At 47.9% G+C, this 20000-nt stretch overlaps 1 pseudogene; it reads left to right on the top strand.

Annotated features, from left to right (window-relative positions):
- LOC135539274 (protein NEL-like) overlaps positions 1 to 20000 on the top strand; it is an 89318-nt pseudogene that overhangs the window by 60117 nt on the left and 9201 nt on the right.

Genomic DNA, 20000 nt, shown 5'->3' with positions numbered 1-20000 from the left:
GATCTCTCTCTGGTTCAAGGTGATTCTATATACTTCCGGCCCGTCCTTGGACACTGTGCTATCTAACCTCCAAACGAGCTTCAATGCCATACAACACTCCTTCCGTGGGCTCCAACTGCTCTTAAACGCTAGTAAAACCAAATGCATGCTTTTCAACCGATCGCTGCCTGCACCCGCATGCCCGACTAGCATCACCACCCTGGATGGTTCCGACCTTGAATATGTGGACATCTATAAGTACCTAGGTGTCTGGCTAGACTGTAAATTCTCCTTCCAGACTCATATCAAACATCTCCAATCGAAAATCAAATCAAGAGTTGGCTTTCTATTCCGTAACAAAGCCTCCTTCACTCACGCCGCCAAACTTACCCTAGTAAAACTGACTATCCTACCGATCCTCGACTTCAGCGATGTCATCTACAAAATTGCTTCCAACACTCTACTCAGCAAACTGGATGCAGTTTATCACAGTACCATCCGTTTTGTCACTAAAGCACCTTATACCACCCACCACTGCGACTTGTATGCTCTAGTCGGCTGGCCCTCGCTACATATTCGTCGCCAGACCCACTGGCTCCAGGTCATCTACAAGTCCATGCTAGGTAAAGCTCCGCCTTATCTCAGTTCACTGGTCACGATGGCAACACCCATCCGTAGCACGCGCTCCAGCAGGTGTATCTCACTGATCATCCCTAAAGCCAACACCTCATTTGGCTGCCTTTCGTTCCAGTACTCTGCTGCCTGTGACTGGAACGAATTGCAAAAATCCCTGAGGTTGGAGACTTTTATCTCCCTCACCAACTTCAAACATCTACTATCTGAGCAGCTAACCGATCGCTGCAGCTGTACATAGTCTATTGGTAAATAGCCCACCCATTTTCACCTACCTCATCCCCATACTGTTTTTATTTATTTACTTTTCTGCTCTTTTGCACACCAATATCTCTACCTGTACATGACCATCTGATCATTTATCACTCCAGTGTTAATCTGCAAAATTGTAATTATTTGCCTACCTCCTCATGCCTTTTGCACACAATGTATATAGACTCCCCTTTTTTTCTACTGTGTTATTGACTTGTTAATTGTTTACTCCATGTGTAACTCTGTGTTGTCTATTCACACTGCTATGCTTTATCTTGGCCAGGTCGCAGTTGCAAATGAGAACTTGTTCTCAACTAGCCTACCTGGTTAAATAAAGGTGAAATAAAATAAAATAAAAAAATTGCCCCCCTCCATGTAACACAGTGATGGATTTGATAGAGCTCCAAGATGCCTGATACTATATGATCCAAGCCTTCATTATCCCAATGGCTTTTCTCACTGGCCAGTGAGATGATTCTCCATCTCCTACGGATCACAGGCGGCTGGTGGCAGTAAAATTGGGGAGGACAGGCTCATAGTAATGGCTGGAACGGAATTAATGGAATGATGTTGAACACATCAAACACCTGGATTCCATTTTATTTGATGCCATTCCATTCACTTCATTCCAGCCATTATTATGACCGTTCTCACCCCACCCACCAACCACCCCTCCAACCACCTTACCAACCACCCCACCAACTACCCTACCAACCACCCCACCAACCACCTTACCAACCACCCCACCAACCACCTTACCAACCACCTTACCAGCCACCCCACCAACCACCTTACCAACCACCCCTCCAACCACCTTACCAACCATCCCACCAACCACCTTACCAACCACCCCACCAGCCACCCCACCAACCACCTTACCAACCACCTTACCAACCACCTTACCAGCCACCCCCCAGCCACCACACCAACCACCTTACCAACCACCTTACCAACCATCCCACCAACCACTCCACCAACCACCTTACCAACCACCCCACCAACCACCCAACCAACCACCCCACCAACCACCCCACCAACCAACTTACCAACCACCCCACCAACCACCTTACCAACCACCCCACCAGCCACCTTACCAACCAACCCACCAACCACCCCACCAACCACCTTACCAACAACCCCACCAGCCACCCCACCAGCCACCCCACCAACCACCTTACCAACCAGCCACCCCACCAGCCACCCAACCAGCCACCCTACCAGCCACCTTACCAACAACCCCACCAGCCACCCCACCAGCCACCCCACCAACCACCTTACCAACCAGCCACCCCACCAGCCACCCAACCAGCCACCCTACCAGCCACCTTACCAACCAGCCACCCCACCAGCCACCCCAGCAACCACCCCATCAGCCACCCCACCAACCAACCACCCCACCAGCCACCCCACCAACTACCCCACCAGCCACCCCACCAACCACCCCACCAACCACCCCACCAGCCACCCCACCAGCCACCCCACCAGCCAACCCACCAGCCACCCCACCAGCCACCCCACCAACCACCCCACCAGCCACCTCACCAGCCACCCCACCAGCCAACTCACCAGCCACCCCACCAACCACCTCACCAGCCACCCCACCAGCCACCTCACCAGCCACCTCACCAGCCACCCCACCAGCCACCCCACCAGCCACCCCACCAGCCAACCCACCAGCCACCCCACCAGCCACCCCACCAACCACCCCACCAGCCACCCCACCAGCCACCCCACCAGCCACCCCACCAACCACCTCACCAGCCACCCCACCAGCCACCCCACCAGCCACCCCACCAGCCACCCCACCAACCACCCCACCAGCCACCCCACCAACCACCCCACCAGCCACCCCACCAACCACCTCACCAGCCACCCCACCAGCCACCCCACCAGCCACCCCACCAACCACCTCACCAGCCACCCCACCAGCCACCTCACCAGCCACCCCTCCAACCACCTTGACATTTGCATACCTCAAATGCAAAGATGAATGCATATTAGGCCCAGCTGTGTTTAACAAGCCTGAAACTGAAACATCTGTGTGAGCGGGGTTGTGTGTGTTTATGTCTGTGTGTGTGTGTCTCACCAGACATTGATGAGTGTACCGATGGCTTCGTGGAGTGTGACAGCAGAGCCATCTGTGTTAACCTGCCTGGCTGGTACCACTGTGAGTGTCGGGACGGCTACCATGACAACGGGATGTTCTCAGCCAATGGGGAGTCCTGTGAAGGTAAGTTGGGGGTCTAGACTCACCTGTTTGAGCACAGTACTGGTATGCACAAGGATCTTAGGTGCTTGAATTATTATACAAACACATATCTCACCCATTACTATTTTCCCTCTGGAATTCAACTGTATTTGTTTGTTGATTTCATACACTAACCTGTAGTCTGTCTATCCCTCCTCCTTCATACACTAACCTGTAGTCTGTCTGTCCCTCTTCCTTCATACACTAACCTGTAGTCTGTCTGTCCCTCCTCCTTCATACACTAACCTGTAGTCTGTCTGTCCCTCCTCCTTCATACACTAACCTGTAGTCTGTCTGTCCCTCCTCCTTCATACACTAACCTGTAGTCTGTCTGTCCCTCCTCCTTCATACACTAACCTGTAGTCTGTCTGTCCCTCCTCCTTCATACACTAACCTGTAGTCTGTCTGTCCCTCCTCCTTCATACACTAACCTGTAGTCTGTCTGTCCCTCCTCCTTCATACACTAACCTGTAGTCTGTCTGTCCCTCCTCCTTCATACACTAACCTGTAGTCTGTCTGTCCCTCCTCCTTCATACACTAACCTGTAGTCTGTCTGTCCCTCCTCCTTCATACACTAACCTGTAGTCTGTCTGTCCCTCCTCTCTGCAGATATAGATGAGTGTGCGACAGGAAGACACAGCTGTGCTAACGATACGGTGTGTTTCAACGTGGACGGAGGCTACGACTGCAGGTGCCCTCACGGCAAGAACTGCACCGGGGACTGTAACCATGACAACAAGCACAAACACAACGGGCAGATCTGGGTGCTGGACAACGACAGGTGCTCCGTCTGCTCCTGCCAGGTAAGTGATGCACTGTAGAACCTCCTGGGGAATCATGGGAATTGGAGTCTTTGGAAAAAAGAGTTTCCAATCAGAGTTTTATATTGCAGCTATAATCTAATGCTAAATCTAACATGTCAAAATATAGATCTAAAAGGAAAAGCTTAGTCTGACTCATTCTCTCTCTCCCTCTCTCTCTCTCTCCCCCTCTCTCTCCCTCTCCCTCCCTCTCTCTCCCTCTCCCCCCCCTACAGTCTGGTCTGGTGATGTGTCGTAGGATGGTGTGTGACTGTGAGTCCACCACAGCCGACCTGTTCTGCTGTCCAGAGTGTAACCCCGGCCTCAGCAGGCAGTGTCTGCACCAGAACAGACTCATTACATACAGCAGTGGAGACACCTGGGTGGAGAACTGCCAGCAGTGCCAGTGTATGGTGAGTTGGCATGGACAGACACTGTAGAGAGATGTGGAGGATAGTACCAGTAGATGGCATGGACAGACACTGTAGAGAGATGTGGAGGATAGTACCAGTACATACTGAGTTACTGGGGTAGTGGAGGATAGTACCAGTACATACTGAGTTACTGGGATAGTGGAGGATAGTACCAGTACATACTGAGTTACTGGGGTAGTGGAGGATAGTACCAGTACATACTGAGTTACTGGGATAGTGGAGGGTAGTACCAGTACATACTGAGTTACTGGGGTAGTGGAGGATAGTACCAGTACATACTGAGTTACTGGGGTAGTGGAGGATAGTACCAGTACATACTGAGTTACTGGGGTAGTGGAGGATAGTACCAGTACATACTGAGTTACTGAGGTAGTGGAGGATAGTACCAGTACATACTGAGTTACTGGGGTAGTGGAGGATAGTACCAGTACATACTGAGTTACTGGGGTAGTGGAGGATAGTACCAGTACATACTGAGTTACTGGAGGATAGTACCAGTACATACTGAGTTACTGGGGTAGTGGAGGATAGTACCAGTACATACTGAGTTACTGGAGGATAGTACCAGTACATACTGAGTTACTGGGGTAGAGGAGGATAGTACCAGTACATACTGAGTTACTGGGGTAGTGGAGGATAGTACCAGTACATACTGAGTTACTGTGGTAGTGGAGGATAGTACCAGTACATACTGAGTTACTGGGGTAGTGGAGGATAGTACCAGTACATACTGAGTTACTGGAGGATAGTACCAGTACATACTGAGTTACTGGGGTAGTGGAGGATAGTACCAGTACATACTGAGTTACTGGAGGATAGTACCAGTACATACTGAGTTACTGGGGTAGAGGAGGATAGTACCAGTACATACTGAGTTACTGGGGTAGTGGAGGATAGTACCAGTACATACTGAGTTACTGGGGTAGTGGAGGATAGTACCAGTACATACTGAGTTACTGGGGTAGTGGAGGATAGTACCAGTACATACTGAGTTACTGTGGTAGTGGAGGATAGTACCAGTACATACTGAGTTACTGGGGTAGTGGAGGGTAGTACCAGTACATACTGAGTTACTGGGGTAGTGGAGGATAGTACCAGTACATACTGAGTTACTGGGGTAGTGGAGGATAGTACCAGTACATACTGAGTTACTGGAGGATAGTACCAGTACATACTGAGTTACTGGGGTAGTGGAGGATAGTACCAGTACATACTGAGTTACTGGGATAGTGGAGGGTAGTACCAGTACATACTGAGTTACTGGGGTAGTGGAGGATAGTACCAGTACATACTGAGTTACTGGGGTAGTGGAGGATAGTACCAGTACATACTGAGTTACTGGGGTAGTGGAGGATAGTACCAGTACATACTGAGTTACTGGGGTAGTGGAGGATAGTACCAGTACATACTGAGTTACTGGGGTAGTGGAGGATAGTACCAGTACATACTGAGTTACTGGGGTAGTGGAGGATAGTACCAGTACATACTGAGTTACTGGAGGATAGTACCAGTACATACTGAGTTACTGAGGTAGTGGAGGATAGTACCAGTACATACTGAGTTACTGGGGTAGTGGAGGATAGTACCAGTACATACTGAGTTACTGGGATAGTGGAGGATAGTACCAGTACAGTTACTGAGGTAGTGGAGGATAGTACCAGTACATACTGAGTTACTGGGGTAGTGGAGGATAGTACCAGTACATACTGAGGTAGTGGAGGATAGTACCAGTACATACTGAGTTACTGGGGTAGTGGAGGATAGTACCAGTACATACTGAGTTACTGGGGTAGTGGAGGATACTACCAGTACATACTGAGTTACTGGGGTAGTGGAGGATAGTACCAGTACATACTGAGGTAGTGGTGGATAGTACCAGTACATACTGAGTTACTGGGGTAGTGGAGGATAGTACCAGTACATACTGAGTTACTGGGGTAGTGGAGGATAGTACCAGTACATACTGAGTTACTGGGGTAGTGGAGGATAGTACCAGTACATACTGAGTTACTGGGGTAGTGGAGGATAGTACCAGTACATACTGAGTTACTGTGGTAGTGGAGGGTAGTACCAGTACATACTGAGTTACTGGGGTAGTGGAGGGTAGTACCAGTACATACTGAGTTACTGGGGTAGTGGAGGATAGTACCAGTACATACTGAGTTACTGGGGTAGTGGAGGATAGTACCAGTACATACTGAGTTACTGGGGTAGTGGAGGATAGTAGCAGTACATACTGAGTTACTGGGGTAGTGGAGGATAGTACCAGTACATACTGAGTTACTGGGGTAGTGGAGGATAGTACCAGTACATACTGAGTTACTGGGGTAGTGGAGGATAGTACCAGTACATACTGTCAGGACCCGGTTACGAACCCGGGTCTCCGGAGTGAGAAACAGTCACTTAACCAACTGAGCCACGAATAGTCAGCAGAACCCAGAAGATGAGGCAGACACAGCAGTACTTGAGGCGGTGTATTTAATAAAGTAAAAAGTGAAGTCCTTCAGGAAAACATGTAACTCCACAACCTCAAAAGGAATTCCACAAGAACAAGGTAATCCACAAGGTAATCCTCCAAGACAAAAAGGTAAATCCACAAGGTGGTAGGTAAAGCATAAAAAGCCTCAAAAGATACTCAAAAATAAATAAACAAGAACAAAAAACAGAATTCCACAAGAGCGTCCACCGGGATCAACAAGAGTACACAGAATACTAGGGCTGGGTGCTAACATACAAACACAGAGCAAAGAACTGAGGGAAACTAAGGGTTTAAATACAATCAGGGGAAACGAGGCACAGGTGCAAATAATAATGGGGATCAAGGGAAAGCAAAAGGTCAAAAAGCACAATGGGGGCATCTAGTGACCAAAAACCGGAACAACCCTGGCCAAATCCTGACAGAATCCCCCCCTAGGAACGGCTCATGACACGAGGCGGAGGGGGAGGTCTGTCTGCCGGGACAAGGGGAGAAAAAACAACAGGTTTTAATAAGGAAATGTGAAACGTGGGATTAATCTTAAGGGATCTGGGTAAGTGTAGGCGATAAGAAACTGGGTTAACTCTCCTGGCAACCTTAAAGGGACCGATGTATCTTTGGGACAGCTTGCGAGACTCCACCCGTAGTGGTAAGTCTCTTGTGGAGAGCCAGACTCTCTGGCCGGGGCGCAGGGTAGGCCCGGGACGGCGACGTCTGTTGGCTTGTTGTTGGTACCTCTGTGAGGAACGCATAAGATTAAGACGGGTCTTCCTCCACATAAGCCGACAGCGTCTGACGAACTTCAAGGCTGAAGGCACTCTGACTTCTGCCTCCTGGTCCGGGAACAATGGAGGGGCATAGCCAAACTGACACTCGTGCGGGGACATACCAATGGAGGAGGAGCGCAAGGTGTTGTGCGCGTATTTGGCCCAAACAATAAAGGACGACCATGTGGACGGGTTGTTACGAGTCATACATCGAGGGGTGGTTTCCAGCTCTTGATTCATCCTCTCTGTTTGGCCGTTGGACTCCGGATGGTACCCTGAAGATAGACTGGCAGAAGCTCCCATGAGTTGGCAGAAGGCCTTCCAAAACCTTGAGGCGAACTGGGGACCTATGTCAGAAACCATATCTTGAGAAATGCCGAAGACTCGAAACACATGATTAATTACCAACTCAGCCGTTTCCTTGGCAGAAGGTAACTTAGTCAGAGGGACGAACCTGGCCGCCTTTGAAAACCTGTCGATTATGACTAGGATAGTAGTATTGCCATCGGATGGAGGAAGGCCAGTAATAAAGTCCAATGAGATATGGGACCAGGGTCTGTGGGGAACAGGTAAAGGGTGAAGGAGTCCTTGAGGGCGGAGGTGAGAAGATTTGCCCTGGCAGCACACGGGGCAGGCATTGACGAAAGTGGCAACGTCTTCTCTTATGGTAGGCCACCAGAACTTACGCTGGATGAACTCCAAGGTGCGACCTACGCCCGGGGGACAGGTGAGGCGAGAGGAGTGCCCCCACAGAAGGACCTGAGTCCTCACTGCCTTGGGGACAAACAACCGATTGGCAGAACCTCCTTTCGGGTCCGGTTCGATAGCTTGAGCTCGTCTCACGGTATCCTCAACTTGCCACGAGATCGGAGCGACGATCTTAGCAGCAGGAAGGACAGGCATGTCCGTGTCATCTCGAATGGCAGGAGCGTAGACTCGGGACAGGGCATCCGGTTTGATATTCTTCGACCCGGGCCGATAGGTGAGGATAAACTGGAATCGACTGAAGAAGAGAGACCATCTAGCTTGTCTAGAGTTCAACCGCTTCGCCTGCTGGATATACTCCAGATTTTTGTGGTCCGTAAGCACTTGAAACGGGTGAGAAGCCCCCTCGAGCCAGTGTCTCCATTCCTTCAATGCCATCTTAACCGCTAGGAGTTCACGATCCCCACATCGTAGTTCCTCTCAGCCGGGGTAAGCCGGTGTGAGAAGAAAGTGCACGGATGAAGCTTCTTGTCTTCACCCCTCTGAGACAGGACAGCTCCAACACCAACCTCTGATGCGTCTACCTCCACCACAAACGGTTCATCCGTAGTCGGTAGTATCAGGATGGGAGCAGAGAGGACGCGCTGCTTGAGTCCTTGGAAGGCCGTCTCAGCTTCTCTTCCCCACAAAAACCTTGCATTGCCACCCTTGGTTAAAGCTGAGAGAGGGGCTGCCACCAAGCTGAAGTTCTTGATGAACTTGCGGTAAAAGTTTGTGAAGCCCAGGAAACGCTGAACTTCCTTAATGGATTTGGGGGTGGGCCAATCCGCTACCGCCCCTACCTTCCTGGGGTCCATTTGGACTCGACCGGGTTCCACTACAAATCCCAGGAATTGTACTCGGGATGAATGGAATTCACATTTTTCCGGCTTAACGTACAGATGGCTGTCTAGGAGGCGTTTGAGTACTTGTCTGACATGCTTTGTGTGTTCTTGAAGGAAGCTCGAAAAGATGAGGATGTCATCCAAGTAAACGAAAACAAATATGTTAAGCATATCCCTAAGCACATCGTTTATGAGCGCTTGGAACACCGCTGGGGCGTTGGTCAGGCCGAAGGGCATCACCAAGTATTCATAGTGACCAGTAGGCGTGTTGAAAGCGGTCTTCCACTCGTCACCAGGTCTGATCCGCACAAGATGGTATGCGTTCCGCAGGTCAAGCTTAGTGAAAACAACTGCTTCCTGGAGCAGCTCGAAGGCTGTGGCCATAAGGGGTAGCGGGTAACGGTTACGGACGGTTATGGCATTGAGTCCCCGGTAGTCGATGCAGGGACGTAATCCACCGTCTTTCTTGGCCACAAAGAAAAACCCTGCTCCCGCCGGGGAGGTGGATGGACGCATGAGGCCTGCTTCCAGAGCGTCCTTGATGTAGGTATCCATAGCAGCTCGTTCGGGTGGAGATAGGGAAAAGATCCGACCCCTGGGGGCAAGTGCCCGGAAACAGGTCGATGGGGCAATCATAAGGTCTATGGGGTGGTAGCATGGTGGCCCTCTGTTTGCTAAACACCAGTTTGAGGGCATGGTAACACTCGGGAACTCGGGTCAGGTCGATGGATTCTAAAGACTCGGGAGTAGAACTCGGGAATTCGGGAAAATACAAGTAGCTTGGCACGTAGGACCCCACTGCTTGATAGTGCCCACAGACCAGTCGATGTGAGGGTTATGGCTGTGAAGCCAGGGGTATCCAAGGACGAGAGGGAACTCGGAACAGGAGATCAAATGAAAGTTCATCAATTCCTGGTGTTGTGAAACTGAAAGTCGCAAGGAGGTAGTGACATGAGTGACAAGTCCAGATCCCAAAGGGCTTCCATCCAATGTAGTAACCCTCATGGGGTCACTTAGAGGTTCAGAGGGAACGCCATTCTCCTTCGCCCAGACACCATCCATGAAGTTACCTGCGGCTCCAGAGTCTACCAAGGCTTGAAGGTGAAGCTTGTGGTTGTTCCAGCAAAGGGTGACTGGAATGAGCAGACGGGAGTATTACGGATGGGAGGAGGTTATGTTTCCCGTTACAGGTTCTCCCGGTCTGTACGGGACAGAGCGTTTCCCTGGAGCCCGGGACACGTGGAACGGAAATGGCCCGGTTTGCCGCAATATAGACAGCGTCGCTCCCTCATCCGGCGGTCTCTCTCAGCCTGGGAGATGCGTCCAATCTGCATGGGTTCCGGTGGAGCCAGCGAGGATAAAGGTGGGGACTCAGAGCTGGGACTGATAGGGGCTAGAGGTCTACGGTTGAGTTCTCTCTCTCTCAGACGCTGGTCAATGCGTGAGGCCAACTTGATCAGGGACTCGAGATTGTCCGGTGGTTCCCGAGTGGCCAGTTCATCTTGGATAGTGTCAGAAAGGCCTTTCAGAAAGCACACCGTGAGCGCCTCGTTGTTCCAGCCACTCGCTGCTGCCACCGTGCGGAACTGGATGGCATAGTCCGTCACGCTGCGCCGACCTTGGTGGAGAGTCAGGAGCTGTTTGGCTGAGTCAGGACCACTGCTTGGGCCTTGAAACACTCGTTTGAATTCCTCAGCAAAGGCAGAGTAGCTGGCACAGCAGGAACTATGGGCATCCCACACAGCAGTAGCCCAGGCCAGGGCTTTTTCTGACAGCAGGGTGATGATATATGTGATCTTAGACCGGTCGGTGGGAAAAGAGGAGGGTTGCAGCTCGAAGGAGAGAGAACATTGGGTGAGAAACCCTTTACAAGCACTTGGATCACCTGAGAACCGTTGGGCAGGTGGAAGACGAGGTTCAGCCAGGGGGTTAACTGCCATGGGTACGTGAATCTGAGGTACTGGGACGGGAACTGTTGCCGGGGTAAGTCGATCAGATATCTGCTTTATGGAAGTCAGCATCTCCGACAGAAGATGAGAATGTCTAGCCATTAAGGCCTCTTGCTGAACCAGAGCGGCTTCGTGGCGTTGGACAGTCTCCTGGTGGTGGGACAGCATGGCAACAAGGTCCTGGGAACTGGCTGCCTCTGGGTTCATTTTTTGGCTCTGTGTTTCTGTCAGTGAGAAACAGTCACTTAACCAACTGAGCCACGAATAGTCAGCAGAACCCAGAAGACGAGGCAGACACAGCAGTACTTGAGACGGTGTATTTAATAAAGTAAAAAGTGAAGTCCTTCATGAAAACATGTAACTCCACAACCTCAAAAGGAATTCCACAAGAACAAGGTAATCCACAAGGTAATCCTCCAAGACAAAAAGGTAAATCCACAAGGTGGTAGGTAAAGCATAAAAAGCCTCAAAAGATACTCAAAAATAAATAAACAAGAACAAAAAACAGAATTCCACAAGAGCGTCCACCGGGATCAACAAGAGTACACAGAATACTAGGGCTGGGTGCTAACATACAAACACAGAGCAAAGAACTGAGGGAAACTAAGGGTTTAAATACAATCAGAGGAAACGAGGCACAGGTGCAAATAATAATGGGGATCAAGGGAAAGCAAAAGGTCAAAAAGCACAATGGGGGCATCTAGTGACCAAAAACCAGAACAAGCCTGGCCAAATCCTGACACATACTGAGTTACTGGGTAGTGGAGGATACTACCAGTACATACTGAGTTACTGGGGTAGTGGAGGATAGTACCAGTACATACTGAGTTACTGGGGTAGTGGAGGATAGTACCAGTACATACTGAGTTACTGGGGTAGTGGAGGATAGTACCAGTACATACTGAGTTACTGGGGTAGTGGTGGATAGTACCAGTACATACTGAGTTACTGGGGTAGTGGAGGATAGTACCAGTACATACTGAGTTACTGGGGTAGTGGAGGATAGTACCAGTACATAACGAGTTACTGGGGTAGTGGAGGATAGTACCAGTACATACTGAGTTACTGGGGTAGTGGAGGATAGTACCAGTACATACTGAGTTACTGGGGTAGTGGAGGATAGTACCAGTACATACTGAGTTACTGGGGTAGTGGAGGATAGTACCAGTACATAACGAGTTACTGGGGTAGTGGAGGATAGTACCAGTACATACTGAGTTACTGGGGTAGTGGAGGATAGTACCAGTACATACTGAGTTACTGGAATAGTGGAGGATAGTACCAGTACATACTGAGTTACTGGGATAGTGGAGGATAGTACCAGTATTCAGACCAGGCTAGTAATGTTCAGACCAGGCTAGTAGTGTTCCGACCAGGCTAGTAGTGTTCAGACCAGGCTTGTAATGTTCAGACCAGGCTAGTAGTGTTCAAACCAGGCTAGTAATGTTCAGACCAGGCTAGTAGTGTTCAGACCAGGCTAGTAGTGTTCAAACCAGGCTAGTAATATTCAGACCAGGCTAGTAATGTTCAGACCAGACTAGTAGTGTCCAGACCAGGCTAGTAATGTTCCGACCAGGCTAGTAATGTTCAGACCAGGCTAGTAATGTTCAGGCCAGACTAGTAGTGTCCAGACCAGGCTAGTAGTGTTCAGGCCAGACTAGTAGTGTCCAGACCAGGCTAGTAGTGTTCAGACCAGGCTATTAGTGTTCAGACCAGGCTAGTAGAACATTTGCCCAACTACCCCACCAGCTAGAGAATCTCTGTTTTTTGAAATATCATATGTCTCAGATTTCGGTACTGAATGTTTGGTAGGCTAATACCATGCCAGTATATGAACCCTCAGCAGGCCCAATGCCCATAGAGTAGACGCTGATTAGTTTTCATTGACATACTGTATGGAGGAGAAAGAGGTAGACCCAGAATGTGGCTCTTGAGAAGCCTGAGTGCGACAGTGCTGTGGTTATACAGACTGGACTGGACTGGATGCTTCTGTCTTGTTGTCGGGAAACAAGGGATTTAAAGTCTACCAATCCCAATTGAATCATAAAAGTTCAGCGAACATATGGCAGTAAATCTCTCTGTGCTATCGACCGGTGCCAAGCCTGCCTCTGCCTTTCTGCATGTCTCTCTCTCTCTTTCTATCTCTCTTTCTCCTTTCTCACTCTCTGCCTTTCTCTGTCAACACTGCCTTTCTCTCTGCCTTTCTGCATGTCTCTCTCTCTTTCTATCTCAATTCAATTCAATTCAAGGGCTTTATTGGCATGGGAAACATGTGTTAACATTGCCAAAGCAAGTAAGGTAGATAATATATAAAGTGAATATATAAAGTGAAATAAACAATAAAAATAAACAGTAAACATCACACATACAGAAGTTTCAAAACAATAAAGACATTACAAATGTCATATTATATATATATATACAGTGTTTTAACAATGTACAAATGGTAAAGGGCATAGATCTGGGTTGTATTTACAATGGTGTGTGTTCTTCACTGGTTGCCCTTTTCTCTGGCAACAGGTCACAAATCTTGCTGCTCTGATGGCACACTGTGGAATTTCACCCAGTAGATATGGGAGTTTTTCAAAATTGGATTTGTTTTTGAATTCTTTGTGGATCTGTGTAATCTCAGGGAAATATGTCTCTCTAATATGGTCATACATTGGGCAGGAGGTTAGGAAGTGCAGCTCAGTTTCCACCTAATTTCTTTTTAAATTTGACCTTTATATAACTAGGCAAGTCAGTTAAGAACAAACTCTTATTTTCAATGACGGCCTAGGAATAGTGGGTTAACTGCCTGTTTAGGGGCAGAACGACAGATTTGTACCTTGTCATCTCGGGGGTTTGAACTTGCAACCTTCCGGTTACTAGTCCAACGCTCTATCCACTAGGCTACCCTGCCGCAGTGAGCACATAGCCTGTATTCTCTTGAGAGCCATGTCTGCCTACGGCGGCCTTTCTCAATAGCAAGGCTATGCTCTCTGAGTCTGTACATAGTCAAAGCTTTCCTTAATTTTGGGTCAGTCACAGTGGTCAGGTATTCTGCCGCTGTGTACTCTCTGTGTAGGGCCAAATAGTATTCTAGTTTGCTCTGTTTTTTTGTTAATTCTTTCCAATGTGTCAAGTAATTATCTTTTTGTTTTCTCATGATTTGGTTGGGTCTAAGTGTGCTGCTGTCCTGGGGCTCTGTAGGGTGTGTGTGTGTTTGTGAACAGAGCCCCAGGACCAGCTTGCTTAGGGGACTCTTCTTCAGGTTCATATCTCTGTAGGTGATGGCTTTGTTTTGGAAGGTTTGGGAATCGCTTCCTTTTAGGTGGTTATAGAATTTAACGGCTCTTTTCTGGATTTTGATCATTAGTGGGTATCGGCCTAATTCTGCTCTGCATGCATTATTTGGTGTTCTAGGTTGTACACGAAGGATATTTTTGCAGAATTCTGCGTGCAGATTCTCAATTTGGTGTTTGTCCCATTTTGTGAAGTCTTGGTTGGTGAGCGGACCCCAGACCTCACAACCTTAAAGGGCAATGGGATCTATGACTGATTCAAGTATTTTTAGCCAAATCCTAATTGGTATGTTGAAATTTATGTTCCTTTTGATGGCATAGAATGCCCTCTCAGATCGTTCACAGCTTTGTGGAAGTTACCTGTGGCGCTGATGAACTCCATTATTTTGGTCTTACTGAGATTTACTGTCAGGGCCCAAGTCTGACAGAATCTGTGCATAAGATCTAGGTGCTGCTGTAGGCCCTCATTGGTTGGTGACAGACGCACCAGATCATCAGCAAACAGCAGACATTTGACTTCGGATTCCAGTAGGCTGAGGCCGGGTGCTGCAGACTTTTCTAGTGCCCGCGCCAATTCGTTGATATATATGTTGAAGAGGGTGGGGCTTAAGCTGCATCCCTGTCTAACCCCACGACCCTGTGTGAAGAAATGTGTGTGTTTTTTGCCAATTTTAACCGCACACTTGTTGTTTGTGTACATGGATTTTATGATGTCGTATGTTTTACCCCAGCACCACTTTCCATCAGTTTGTATAGCAGACCCTCATGCCAAATTGAGTCGAAGGCTTTTTTGAAATCAACAAAGCATGAGAAGACTTTGCCTTTGTTTTGGTTTGTTTGGTTGTCAATTAGGGTGTGCAGGGTGAATACATGGTCTGTTGTACGGTAATTTGGTAAAAAGCCAATTTGACATTTGCTCAGTACATTGTTTTCATTGAGGAAGTGTACGAGTCTGCTGTTAATGATAATGCAGAGGATTTTCCCAAGGTTACTGTTGACGCATATTCCACGGTAGTTATTGGGGTCAAATTTGTCTCCATTTTTGTGGATTGGGGTGATCAGTCCTTGGTTCCAAATATTAGGGAAGATGCCAGAGCTAATGATGATGTTAAAGAGTTTTAGTATAGCCAATTGGAATTTGTTGTCTGTATATTTGATCATTTCATTGAGGATGCCATCAACACCACAGGCCTTTTTGGGTTGGAGGGTTTTTATTTTGTCCTGTAACTCATTAAATGTAATTGGAGAATCCAGTGGGTTCTGGTAGTCTTTAATAGTTGATTCTAAGATCTGTATTTGATCATGTATATGTTTTTGCTCTTTATTCTTTGTTATAGAGCCAAAAAGATTGGAGAAGTGGTTTACCCATACATCTCCATTTTGGATAGATAATTCTTTGTGTTGTGTTTGTTTAGTGTTTTCCAATTTTCCCAGAAGTGGTTAGAGTCTATGGATTCTTCAATTACATTGAGCTGATTTCTGACATGCTGTTCCTTCTTTTTCCATAGTGTATTTCTGTATTGTTTTAGTGATTCACCATAGTGAAGACTCAGGTTTTCGTAGTGTATTTCTGTATTGTTTTAGTAATTCACCATAGGGTCTCTTTTCCGGGTCTCTATGTTTTTGGTTGGACAGGTTTCTCAATTTCTTTCTTAGATTTTTGCATTCTTCATCAAACCATTTGTCATTGTTGTTAATTTTCTTCGGTTTTCTTTTTGAGATTTTTCGATTTGATAGGGAAGCTGAGAGGTCAAATATACTGTTAAGATTTTCTACTGCCAAGTTTACACCTTCACTATTACAGTGGAACGTTTTACCCAGGAAATTGTCTAAAATGGATTGAATTTGTTGTTGCCTAATTGTTTTTTGGTAGGTTTCCAAACTGCATTCCTTCCATCTATAGCATTTCTTAATGTTACTCAGTTTCTTTGGCTTTGATGCCTCATGATTGAGTATTGCTCTGTTTAAGTAGACTGTGATTTTGCTGTGGTCTGATAGGGGTGTCAGTGGGCTGACTGTGAACGCTCTGAGAGACTCTGGGTTGAGGTCAGTGATAAAGTAGTCTACAGTATTACTGCCAAGAGATGAGCTAGAGGTGTACCTACCATAGGAGTCCCCTCAAAGCCTACCATTGACTATGTACATACCCAGCGTGCGACAGAGCTGCAGGAGTTGTGACCCATTTTTGTTGGTTATGTTGTCATAGTTGTGCCTAGGGGGGCATATGTGGGAGGGAATGCTGTCACCTCCAGGCAGGTGTTTGTCCCCCTGTGTGCTGAGGGTGTAAGGTTCTTGTCCGGTTCTGGCATTTAGGTCGCCACAGACTAGTACATGTCCCTGGGCCTGGAAATGATTGATTTCCCCCTCCAGGATGGAGAAGCTGTCTTCATTAAAATATGGTGATTCTAGTGGGGGGATATAGGTAGCACACAGGAGGAAATGTTTCTCTGTTAGGATAATTTCCTGTTGAATTTTTAGCCAAATGTAGAATGTTCCTGTTTTGATTAATTTAATGGAGTGAGTTAGGTCTGCTCTATACCAAATTAGCATACCCCCTGAGTCCCTTCCCTGTTTCATACCTGGTAGTTTGGTGGATGGGACTACCAGCTCTCTGTAACCTAGAGGGCAACCAGTGGGTCTGTCTCCTCTATACCAGGTTTTTTGCAGGATGACAATGTCTGTATTACCGATTTCTTTGGTGAAGTCCGGGTTTCTGCTCTTCAGGCCAAAGGCAGATGACCTCAGGCCTTGGATATTCCAGGATGATATAGTGAAGGCTTTTTGTTCCAGTGTGTCCAATGTTGTTTGTCATGGTTTGGCCTCAGGCCAGTAAGTGTGAGCAGAGCCTGCTGAGCATCTGGTACATGCCATTGGCTTGGGCGAGTGTGAGAGTGGGGGTTGGGACTGTTTGCCCGCTCACTACCTGGGTGTATGTGTAGCTTCCATGTTGAGGCCCTCTTTGCATGGGGTGGGCAGGAGTGGCATAGGTCTGATCTGAGGGGGCCTAAATGGTGTGTGGGCATGGTTGACGTGGGGGGGTGTTGATTGGTTGGTGTGGGGGTGTGGATGTGTCTGGGTGTGCGGTAGTCTGGATGTAATTTCTCTTGGCGTGGGTCCTCTATGTGTAGGTCCAGGGGGGGGGTCCTGCAGGTCTGGGAGGGTGTCTCGCTGGTCTGGGTGGGGTGTCTATTGATCTGTTGCTCCTGTTTGAAGTGTTGGGGATACGTTTGAGAACGATGTCCTTTAGAGTTCGGGCAAAGGTGGGCACTGCTGCCTTGTAGAGGTGGACCTGGTCATAGAGGCTGTTCAAGTCCAGGGTGGAGTGGTGGGCCAGGAAAACGTTTGGTTTTGAGGTACAGTCACGGGAAATACTTGCGTTTACCCGCTGTATTGTGGCAGGGTGGAAGTCTTTTCGTGGTAGCAGGGTGGAAATAACTACTTGTGCGTTGGGGAAAGTAGAAGAAGCCTTTCAATCACTCCCTTCAGTGCTGTGGCCACCCTTTCCTGCTGTGCTCTCAGGTCGTTTGTGCCTGTGTGTATTATTATGTGTCTGGGTGAGCCTAGTTTGGCCTCAGACAGAAGGTCTAGGGCGCGCTGGGTGTTTGGACACCAGAGTTTAGACACACTGTGTTTGGGAAAAAAGTTTTTTTCTTCAATATATTTCCCATTTGAGTCCATAAGTAGTACAATCTGTGTCTTGTGTTTGTCCTCAGTGGGTGTGGGGGGTTGTCAGAAGGGCTATCAGGGTGGCTGACAGGGGAGGTGCTCAGAGGGGGTGAGAGCCGCTGGGCTTGGGGTTCTTCATTTGTCTGTTCTGCTGTGATGTCGACTCTATGGTCAGGGTCTGCTGTGGACTGTTCTGCTGTGGTGTCGAGACTTTTGTTGGGTGCTGAGGTGGGCTGTTCTGCTGGCTTCTCTGTTGGGGTGGCCACCTCTCTAGTAGGTTGTTCTCTGTCACACGCCGTCCCCGTCAACCTCTCCTCCATCCCCCTCAACCTCTCCTCCACCAGCAGTCTGATACTCTCCTCTAGTGCTCTGTTCTGCTCCTCTTTCTCCTGTTGTAGTTGTCTCACCACTGTCCAAAGTGCAGATATGTCTCTGTCCACCTCCAGCTCTCCGGGTCTGGTTAAGGGGCTGTTGTTGTGCTGGACTGTTGTCTGGGTCTGTGCTGACTGAAGTGTAATCACCTGCTGTTCCAGCTCCACCTGCCTTATCTCCAGCTGGGTGAATTTGTCCTTCATTTCAATGAGGGAGTGGTAATCTGTGCTGGGAGGTTGACTCTCCGCTGGGGGTGGCTCGTCTGTGGGGTTACATAATGAAGAGGTCTGGTCTGACCCTTTCGGGGTGGGGGTATCTTTATCAAGGGAGAGCTTCTCCTGCTGGGCTAATTCTTTGATTAGGTGAAAGTCCAGCTGAAACTGTTTGGGGTTATTCTGTACCATTACTTTTCCGGACATATAGATATTTATATTACCTGACTCAGAGTCCTCGTTATCAAGTATTCTGAGTTTCCACCCCTCGTTAACCCCCCTCTCTTAACAAAGGGGTAGTGTGCATTTACATTTACATTTAGTTCAAACCCCCTTGGTTAGTAGAGGTGGCAGGGTAGCTCTTATCCTAGTAACCGGAAGGTTGCACTTACAAATAACTGCCCTTGAACAGGCAGTTAACCCACTGTTCCCAGTATTGAAAATAAGAATTTGTTCTTAACTGTTGCCTAAATAAAGGTAAAATATATATATATATATATATAGCACTGTGCCATGCCAGGGGATGGTTTGTGTGGAAGATAAGGTTGCTGATGTTCCCATTTTTGTAATAGTCAGCAAAAAGTGTCTCTTGATTTTCCATAAGGAGCTTCATTTTGTAATCTTTTCTTGCCTTATCATTTTTTACATGCAAATGGTACTGTATTTTAATTACCTCTGAACAGCGGGAGGGAGCTTCTAAGGCCTCTCCATTTGGTTGGGGTAGACTGTTAGACTCTGCCATTGTTGGGCTAATGGGCTTTGACACCTCTCACTTGACACGTCAGTGCTAGTTGAAGCTGTATCAAGCTTGGCAGAATTATGTTAGAATTCAGTCCTTATAAAGTAATGTTGTGTATTTTTCTTCTTGGCTTTTGGAGATAAAATATAGTTTCAGACTAAGCATTACTCACTCAGTTCCAGGTTGGATGGTGTTTTCAGGTTTCTGTTGTTTTCCAGAGAATTTGCTGTATAGAGAAAAAATCTTGGTAGTTGTGAACCTTCCAGGTGATTCCGTAATTCCGTCCAAAATCAGGTTGTAGGTTTTAAGTTTTGATTTGAAGTGGGGGTTATGTTGTAGAGGGTAGAATCCAGTATGTGTTCCTGACAAAACATCCAAGTTTATCTAACTCTAAATCTATCTTTTTTAAAGAAAATGCTGAAAAATGCAGGAGCTCATCTGATCGTGACCTCTGCCTCTCTCTCCTCTCTCATCTCTCTTTCTCCTTTCTCACTCTCTGCCTTTCTCTGTCTCTCTGTGCCTTTCTCTCTGTATTTCTCTCTCTCTCTGTCTTTCTCTCTGCCTTTCTCTCTCTCTCTGCCTTTCTCTCTGCCTTTCTCT

The sequence above is a fragment of the Oncorhynchus masou genome, unplaced genomic scaffold (assembly GCF_036934945.1).
Source record: "Oncorhynchus masou masou isolate Uvic2021 unplaced genomic scaffold, UVic_Omas_1.1 unplaced_scaffold_1672, whole genome shotgun sequence".
Taxonomy (NCBI): Eukaryota; Metazoa; Chordata; class Actinopteri; order Salmoniformes; family Salmonidae; genus Oncorhynchus; species Oncorhynchus masou.
Note: the sequence above shows the minus strand (reverse complement) of the source record. Positions and strands in the feature narration are given on the sequence as shown.